This window comes from Homarus americanus, unplaced genomic scaffold, assembly GCF_018991925.1.
Source record: "Homarus americanus isolate GMGI-L3 unplaced genomic scaffold, GMGI_Hamer_2.0 scaffold46525, whole genome shotgun sequence".
Taxonomy (NCBI): Eukaryota; Metazoa; Arthropoda; class Malacostraca; order Decapoda; family Nephropidae; genus Homarus; species Homarus americanus.
The window spans coordinates 5814-15534 of record NW_024720709.1 but is presented as its reverse complement, the minus strand read 5'-3'; the positions used below and the strand labels follow the sequence as shown (position 1 = coordinate 15534).

The 9721-nt window shown below is 37.5% G+C and overlaps 1 long non-coding RNA gene across 1 annotated transcript; it reads right to left on the bottom strand.

Moving 5' to 3' along the window:
• Positions 1-5988: 5988 nt before the first annotated feature.
• LOC121860705 lies at positions 5989-8592 on the bottom strand. The gene is made up of 3 exons (XR_006087913.1): positions 8550-8592; positions 7538-7612; positions 5989-6491 (listed from the first exon to the last, which is right to left on the bottom strand). It is a non-coding gene; the product is annotated as an uncharacterized LOC121860705 (long non-coding RNA).
• Between the last annotated feature and the right edge of the window lie 1129 nt (positions 8593-9721).

Sequence of the window (9721 nt, the reverse complement as noted above, 5' to 3'; positions counted from 1 at the left end):
ACAAGTTTTCATACAGAACTCATATCAAGTTATGAATGACAATGGAGAGAGAGAGTAATGTTTTGTGTCGAGAAGACCTCCCGCTTACCCAATGAGAGCAAAGACGAACAACTCCTGTGGATCGAACGGGTACTCGATATTGAAGTTGGTCTTGAAGAGAGCAGTCAAGGTCTCTAGGAATATGAACAAGACCATAACATCAACACGGTGTATCATCATCAAACATCTGTCTATAGGATTAAGTGTCGACAGGACAAAGACCAGGCAACGACGTGAACCTCCGCCATGTTTATCGTAGACGCTGTAAGAGGAAATGTTGAACCTCATTTGTAGATGAATTCTGTTGTGGCGCAGCACCCAGGAGGAGTTCTATGGCAGGAAGGTGAGGGAGGGTAAGCCGCTGTCATGTTCACCCGTACTAGTGGATGCTCAGGGAGAAAGGGGAAGGTAATATGAAGAACAATGGAAGAAAAGAAATTGAGAGAAAAATGGAAAAGTAGCCTTCAGGATGCTGGTGTAAGGAGGCATCTAATACTGCTAAGGGCATCCCCTGCAGGGACCTGGTGACCCTGGGAGCAACAGCAGGAGCAGATTGCTACTCGGCCACCCTCAGAATGCGTCATTAAAAGTAAGACCAAAAAGAAAACCATGTATACTTTAAAAAATAGCGAAAGTTCTTATTATTTACCACAAGCTCTTAAGAAAAAAAATTACAAATGATCATGTAACTGAATTTTGCCAAGGATAGCAGCTAGTTTACAATGAATGGTAGCAGAGCAGAGCAGAGGTCACAAAGGTCGTGTTAGATGCCAACACTCTCGTTATTGTAGTACTCGTATAAGACAATGTTGATACAGTAATTTACAAAATATTCACTCTTATCTACTTTACCTTCAATAAGTGAGTTTTCGTAGGTTCCTCTTGTGTTACACTACCTATTGGCAATTTTACTGGTTCTGTGACGAATGTTTTGACGTAAACAAGAAAATCACCCAAGCAATATCCCTTTCTTAAAGTTATAGGTCCCCCAGTTCTACTGAAAACAAGGATATCTATAAGACTACCTAACCTGACGGTGCTTAAGGTAAACTCAAATGACAAGGCATTCACTTGTACACTTTCACTCAGATACACAACATCTGTTCCTTCACTCACATTTGGCAATTGTACTGTGATTCTAGTTAGTTCCTTGCTGTGTAACCGTTGTACGACAGTTGAGACAGTTGTTAAAATGCAGTTCTTGACACTTTCATCCCGAATGTCTTTTGAGCTACTCGGTGGAGTTTCAGGGAGTGACTCCTTAACTAATTGCTTCTGTGCGATTGACTCCGCGCCTGTCGAGATAGTTATTCCACGAACACCCGAGGTAGGCAATGGATGTGAAGTTTGCATTGCGTCATAAGTTTTATAGTTATGCGTTATGGTATGGTTTCTTGGCTGAACGTTAATGTTGTTCTTCTTTAGTGTGCAAAAGACTGATTAACCCAGCCACTGGCAAAGAGAATGCCTTAACTATGTAAATATTCGCCAGAAAAGTTTTACTAGATATAGAAAAACGGATTAGCAGCGTTGTCACCCATGCTCTGTCTAAATTGGATTCCTGACACACCGGACAGAGGAATGTCTGTAGGTCTTATTGGTCAATTATTAGGAGGAAATCGTCGCTTAAGTTCATTGAACGATGCTAATGAAATAACATTGGCACAGGCTCCCGTATCTATGTCGAGGGATAACTGATTGTTACCTATCCTCGCTGTTACAACCAACACCTCCACTTTGTTTAACGCTCAGATTTATGAGCCTGTGATGGATGCATTGTTTTCTTGCACCGTTGACACTATCCCAGATCGTGTTGCAGGACATGCACATCTTCCCCCGAACTACGTGTCTCCCGTCGGTTTTCATGCTCTTGCTTCATGCGTTGTATGTTCTTGCAGTCTTCTGTATTATAGTATGGGGACTCATGTAATACACACCATTTATTCGGAGTGCCCTTTGTGTTTGTAGGCATTTTATTTGCTGTGCTGTGTCCTTGTGAACTTTATGGTTTAGCACGATACTCTGGATTTTTAGAGTCCAGGGATGATACTTTCCTTTGATCTTGCCGCAGGTTAGATGGGTTTTTGTCCTTTTGTCCTCCAAACCAACAATTAGCTGTGGCATGTCCCTTACGTTTGCAGATTTTGCAAAAGGTATCTTTTTGCAATTGGTTCCTGTGGTAGTTTGTGGTTATTCCTTAGAACTGGGTACAAGCGTCTATTGACAGAGCCCTCGGAGTAGTTTCAACCGGATCAGAAATTTTCTCCACGTAATCTACAAGCTTAGTACCTAGTTTATATTCCTTCTTTCTAGCTGCCTTGAGTGTAGTTTTTGTAGCACCATGATAGACTGTTGGAACTCAATGATCTTGTAGAAATTTCCCCAAGTTATTTTTCCTTCGTCATCAAACCAATTTGAGGATCTCATGTAAGTTTTGAGATCCATCATAGTGTGTCTGGTTATAACCTGAGCTTCTTGTGTGTTGTGAGCAAACACACTGGTACTTCTACACTCTGTCAACCTGAAGATCCAAGTAAGCGCACCTCCTTTCGTTCCTGACCCGAAAAAATATATGAAATGGTTCCTAAAAGTTTTATAAACAAGGGTTTCATCATCAAAGGCTGTAGCATACATCGTTCTATGTACCTTACTACCGGTTTTGACGTTGCTCCGGATGTAAGAGATTTGATCCCTATCGTTGGTAACATAATTTTTTCGCATTATGTTAAGGTGTTAGAATCTGTATATTCTGCAGTAATTATTGTACCTTGATGTTATTTGTAAGTGTTCTTACAGTTTGATAAACCGATGAAGTCTGTGGGTTAATAGAACCATCTGTAGCCATTTTGCTGTGATAGTTAAAGCACTAGCATTGTTAACCGGTAAAGGTAATGGGCAAGTGTTACATGACCTAAGTTGTATGCTGTGTAAATCCCCGAACTGAGAATCTATGAAATTTTCACAGCTAGTTAAGGAGTCAGTAGGTGGTAACTCTATTTGGCTATTTTGTGGTAATTCTTCACTAGCAGTTTTTTTTTTTTTTTTTTTTTAGGTTAAGGTGGGGAAAGGATGGAAGGCATGCTGGGGCTCAAGGCACAGCCAGACATGAGGGATGGAGAAGTCACAGCATATAGTCGTGGGGGTAAAGGTTGGAAAAGAAGTTTAATGAGTTAAATAGAGGGGGACGACACTCCTTGTTTTACATATTACAGAGTTTGTTGGCTAACTAAGCTAACCTAGGATTTAGAATGAGGTTGCACAATGGTTATTTTAGTAGATAATGACTAGATTGATTTTACAATTACAAGTTTATTAACATCTTATACTGTATTACGTTATGGACTCACTTGATTGTGACTTGTTAAATGTGAATTTATATCATCTAAGTTTTAATCTAAGGTGGATCACTGCGGCGGACATAGATGCATCGCGGGTTGGGTTGTTGTAGTGCGGGCAGACTCCGGGGCCACCAGGCGTGGGGTCTCCCTCCGTTGATATCTTCCCCGCGTAGGTGGTCTGGGCTGTGAGGGTCGTCCAGGAGCTTGTCCCAAACCTTCTTCCCTAGGCGATGGCTAGCTCCTGTGAGTCTATAGATGACTGATTACCTGAGTCTGAGTCACTAATTTCCTATTTAAAACCCTAAAATTTTGGAAGAGGGTCCATAAATAGGGATATATATCACTTCACTTTCAGTATAACGCTCACTATGTAGCCCATATCAAGGAGTAGTGGAAAAGTATTTATAATGAGTTATGGAAATGAAGAGAAAGAGAGCTAAAATTATTAAAAGTATATATACTTTGTTTGGGTCCTCTCTTACTTTATAAATGTGTTATTTAATTTTGCTTGTAGACCGTTGTGCATATAATTTATTTTATATTGACTGCGTTTGAAGACTTCTGGAAGTTCACTTGTGTTTGTGGAGTCTGTAAGATAATGATTGTTTATGATCTAACTGACCAAAGAATCTGTAGAGTTTTGACGCCAGAAGTTGAAGACGTCCCACTCTGGGAAGCATGGCATCACACTTCTTGTGGCGATCAACCTGGGGGGGCTGACCCTTCTTATGGCGATCAACCTGGGGCTGTCCTTTCTTGCCATGATTAACTTGGGGACTGAACTTTCTTATGTCGATCAATCTGGGGCTGTTCCTTCTAGCAGATATTAACCTGGGGCTGACCTTTCTTGCGGCAATCAACCTGGGGGCTGACCTTTCTTATGGCAATCAACCTGGGGGCTGACCTTTCTTGCGGCGATCAACCTGGGGCTGACCTTTCTTGCACACTGGAGAGGCTTGATTGTTTAATCAAGAGGCTGCCAGCTTGTCTGCTTGTTGGAACCACGATGACAACTTTCCTAGTACTCGTGTGTTGTAGTGCTGGCTGCTGGTTGGCTGGCTGTCTGATTGGCTGGCTATTAGCTAGCTGGGACACTAAGACAACACTCGGGTAGGCTCGTCTGGTGTCGGCTCCATTTGGGTCACCATGATCTGTGAGCTGATGCTGGCGGTTTGACGGCGATGTCAGCAAGTCTTTATATTATCTTTGTTACCACTGGATTTCTGTGTAGACGTTTTGCAGGTGTTTATAACCACTGTCCACCTATTTCCCACTAAAATACTTTGTTTGATGATGATTCACTTAGAATGTCACTTGTGTCATCAATAATTTTTTTTGAGTGCTGTACTAGTGTATAGAATTCGTCTCACTGTTTGTCACCAACTGTGAGAGCTGTTTGGTATCACATTAATTGTTTTAATTGAGTTCTGGAACTCTGAAGTGGCAGGGCTTGATGTAAACACTTCTTGGCATTTTCTATTTTTAAGCTGAAAGAAAGTACTGTATATCCACAGATATAATCTGAGATAATATATTGTGAATTCTTTCCAGGGAAGTGTTATGAAAATTACTTTGAGATAATACTTCTGCTAAGTGTAAACTTCCCTGTATAGCGGTATGGAGTGAACTGCTCTCCATTGGGCGTGAGAGAGTGGTAGGAAGCGAGCGGTGTTTACTGAATCAGCTCGACCCCTGTGATAGATGCAACTTCAGTGATCTAGTCATAAACAACATGGTAAATCACTTGGTGAATAATTTGATGAATAACATGATGTTATTCATTGGGGTGTATTTATATAAAGCAAAGATGCTGTTACACCTGGATGAAAATTGTTTTTGAATGTCTCCGGCAGTTCACACCTCTATAGACTGCTTTGTCAATGGGCAGATCAAGAGGTAGCAGTATGGGTGATGAAAATAGTTGGTCAAATGCATTCACTGTGATTGCATTATTTTCTTGCTCCTGTGAGAACTGTGATCTTTGAACAAATTTATTAAATAAGCTTATTTTTTGTTCTTTCTAATTTTTTACTCAGTAATTCACTTTGTAATCCAATGAAGAACTTTTGTTGAGTCGTTCTTATCATTAACAATTTCTTTTGTTATTCTCCTGTTTAACACACGTTTGACTTTTGTATCTTCTTAGAAGAATTTTGTTGAAGCGAATTTTTCTTTAAATAGCTTATTTATTATGAGTTTTATACGTATTTTATTACTTAATCTTATTAGTAGTATTTATAACACATTTCTTACATCAATTCTATACATAAATTAATAATTTTTCACTGAAAAAATGCCTGGAGAACTTTTCACACTATTTCAGTTAAAGGTATGTGTGAAACCATTTAGGCAGATAATGGTTTACAAGGAAAAGTTGGGTAGATGCTTATATAAGTTTTGGGTACAGTACATGCTACCTTCTCTCCCTTCTCTTTTGTTCTCATTCGGTCACTTTCCTTTTTCCTGCTCCAAAAGTTACTTATGTTGTTACAGCAGTGGAGTAAAACCGTTTCTCCGACTCCTTACAATGTGTTCAGGTGACAGTAAACATACAGTACTAACTTTACAAAACGGGTCTCTTACTGGTCCAATGAGGGAATAAGTGTTGGTATAAGAGGCAATTATTTTAATTATAATATAACAATTTTATTATCAAGCTCTCAAAACAAAGATGAATGTTATCATTTATAGATGAGGGAATTAACAAGGCAATACACGTCAAAAATAAGCAGATGCGCATGCTAATGACGCAAGTCTCAAGTTAAATTAAATTTTACTAATATTCTTCATCATTTCTTAAAATGTGCAAGAACAAGAAAATAAAGGTTGTTGCAGAATCCAAATGCTTAAAAAAAATCATAGGTAAAGCAAGTTCTCGAATCGCATGTGAAAACAAAAGTTTCGTCGATGATCACCAAACACAGTTGAGGGTGTCTTCTTATAGGTCATGGTGGCGTCCGTCAGGTCTGGCTACTGTTGTGGACTAGTGGTAATGCTGTTTTACCCTGCAACATATATTATTGCCGTAGCAGATGCCGGTAGATATTTCTTGTCCGTAACTACAAAAATTTACACAAAACCCGTTGACTTGTGGGCAGGGATACTTGATGCTTCCTGTTGGAGACGAAAGGAGGGCGTTAGAAGCAGATTGGGAAATCCACTAACCCAGATATTTCACCTTTGTCATGGAAGAATATAGGCGAGGGAAAAAAGAGGCCACACAAAGATCTCCTTGTTGCTATTTCGTGCGAAGGTGATCATGAACACTGGTACACAGTGTTAAGTTGTTCATGTAACACTTGTACACGGCACTCAGGTGTTCATGTAACACTCATACACGGTATTAAGGTTATATGAGGTCACCCGCAGTATTATTATGAGTTGTTCACATTATCTTTACTTAAAGATGAGAATTTAATTGAATATTAATTTTTTTATTTGTTGTTATTTGTTAAAACTCAACATACTGGATTTAAGTAAAAACAGATTGAGAAATATGAAAAAGAACATGAAAAATAAATGAAAAGGACTTCATATGTATATTAAATATATACATATATATATATATATATATATATATATATATATATATATATATATATATATATATATATATATATATATATATATATATATATATATATATATATATATGTGTGTGTGTGTGTGTGTGTGTGTGTGTGTGTGTGTGTAAGGGTGTATTCAAAGATTTGCATTTTCTGAAACCATTATTAAAAAGAAACTCGTAACAACACTATGTCATTCTTAATGCAATATCGAAGCATCGGAAGAGGTGTTCAATGCATTATTTTTCAATGTGTGAAATAGATTACTTTTAAATTTAAAAAAAGGTGATTGATTAAAATTTCGTAAATTTCCTTGTAAGAAAGGTTTACTTAAAACTGACACTAAGAACCGTTTCTTCCTTTATCATTTATATATCATTAATATATCAAGCTGGAGATCACCGACGTAGTCCCAAGGCGATCTCATCATATTTTTTGCCTATTTTCAAGCATCAGGATGTGTCACCATATTCTAGACGTCTTGAGTGACTCATCAACACTGAAATGACGCATCAAGCACAAGAGTGGCTCGCCAAGAACCTGGGTAACTCAGCAAACACTGGACTGAGAGAAAATATAATTAAGGTGACTCACCATTAACAACGGTGACGGCCACGATCACCAGCACCAGCAGGAATACAATGCTCTTGGTATTCATGGTTCACCAGCCTGTTGAGAGGAAACTTTTACTCACAGAACACGATGTACATTGGGTTTGACCTATATAATGAACTTTATGAATGAACTGTACATAAAGAACGTCTAGTGGTGGACTTTTCTTGTTACTAAGGTCGAGAGAACCCCAGTTTGGGATTCTAGTGAGGAAGATAGTTGAGCTGGCGAGGAAAGTATAAGGATAGAAATTGCATAACGTAGTATGTTGGTATATATTTCAATTTCACTGTCTCTCGCTTTTCTCGATGTTTCATATTTGGCATGACATATTATTTTATTTACCACTTGTGGACATTGCTTCATACCCCCCGCCCCCCTCCAACACATGTACTGTATATACACCATCTTAACTACGAATCAGAATTCCCGATTTCTTGAAGGTGTTGCACAAGGAAGGTGCGTCAGTACAATTTGAGATTTGAATTACATTATTTTATTTCCATCTAATACATGATTATATATATATATATATATATATATATATATATATATATATATATATATATATATATATATATATATATATATATATATATATATATATATATATATAATATAATGATAAATCAAAATACGGTGCTCCGTTGTTTCCATTTTCCCGTGTGATTTTATATATATATATATATATATATATATATATATATATATATATATATATATATATATATATATATATATATATATATATAACAAGGAAAGAAAACACGAAGTTCCCAAGCGCTTTCGTGTAATTCACATCTTCAGGGGTGAGTACAGACTAGAGAGAGTAATACAAATCAAGGTGTATATATACAGAGGAGGGTGAGACCAGGTATATATATATATATATATATATATAAAACTTGAGAGAAAACACCAAACTTACACCACGCACTTAATAGTCGTCATACTGTATATACTTCAGTATTATTTACAACGAATGTAAGCTTACCTCAGTTACGATATCAGCAAGAGACAGGAGTAAGGTGTGATGATACAATTCCTTGGTGTTCACTTTATATACCTGACGTCCAGGAATAACCAATATCAGCTGGAGAAATTTACTTATTTCCTTTTATTAATTGTAGAACACCCTGGTCCTTGAATACATAAAATGAATTTCTATATTTGATCATCTATTGTAATATTTAATTAAATATAAAGAATTACCAGCGAAAGGGAGAAACGTGATGGAATTAAATATTGGAGAATCATTTCACCTGGCATTCCATGACTCACGTCCGGGTATTTCCCAAGGCAATATAATTATGTTGTCAGGGCTGTTACCCTAGATATACTGTATATATATATATATATGGTGATAACCACAAGGAAAAACGAAAACACGAAGTTCCCAAGCGCTTTCGTGTAATTCACATCTTCAGGGGTGAGTACAGACTAAGGAGAAATACATATCAAGGCATATACATACAGTAAAGGAGGGTGAGATCAAGTCCCTAGGGGACAGTGAGTGTCCACACTGGTCCGGTCACTAGGCAGTGACCCTACTAATCTTCATAAGCACTGCAGCAGTTGGGATAATAAGCATTGCATTGACTGGGATAATGCCTCCTCAATATTTCCTTGTAATTCAATTGACAGTAGGAACATTGTAGAGTCTAGTCTCATTAAACATACCGAATCCGTCAACATGAATTTGAGTAATGGAATGTACAAACTGGATAATTTCGCAATTAAAAAGATTTGTAACCAGGTGAGAAAGTTGGGTCATCTTACCCTCTGACCTGACTACCGACTGCTGCTGTGCTTATGAAGATTAGTACGTTCAATGCCTAGTGACCGGACCATTGTGGACACTCACTTTCCCCTAGGGACTTGCTCTCACCCTCCTCTACAGTATATATATGCCTTGTTATGTATTTCTCCTTTGTCTGCACTCACCCCTGAAAATGTGAATTACACGAAAGCGCTTGGGAACTTCGTGTTTTCTTCCTTCCTTGCGGTTATCAGCATATACCCAGAGTGATTTACTTGCATATATATATATATATATATATATATATATATATATATATATATATATATATATATATATATATATATATATATATATATATATAGATTTATCTTATCACGTTTTCATTGAATCTATATATATATATA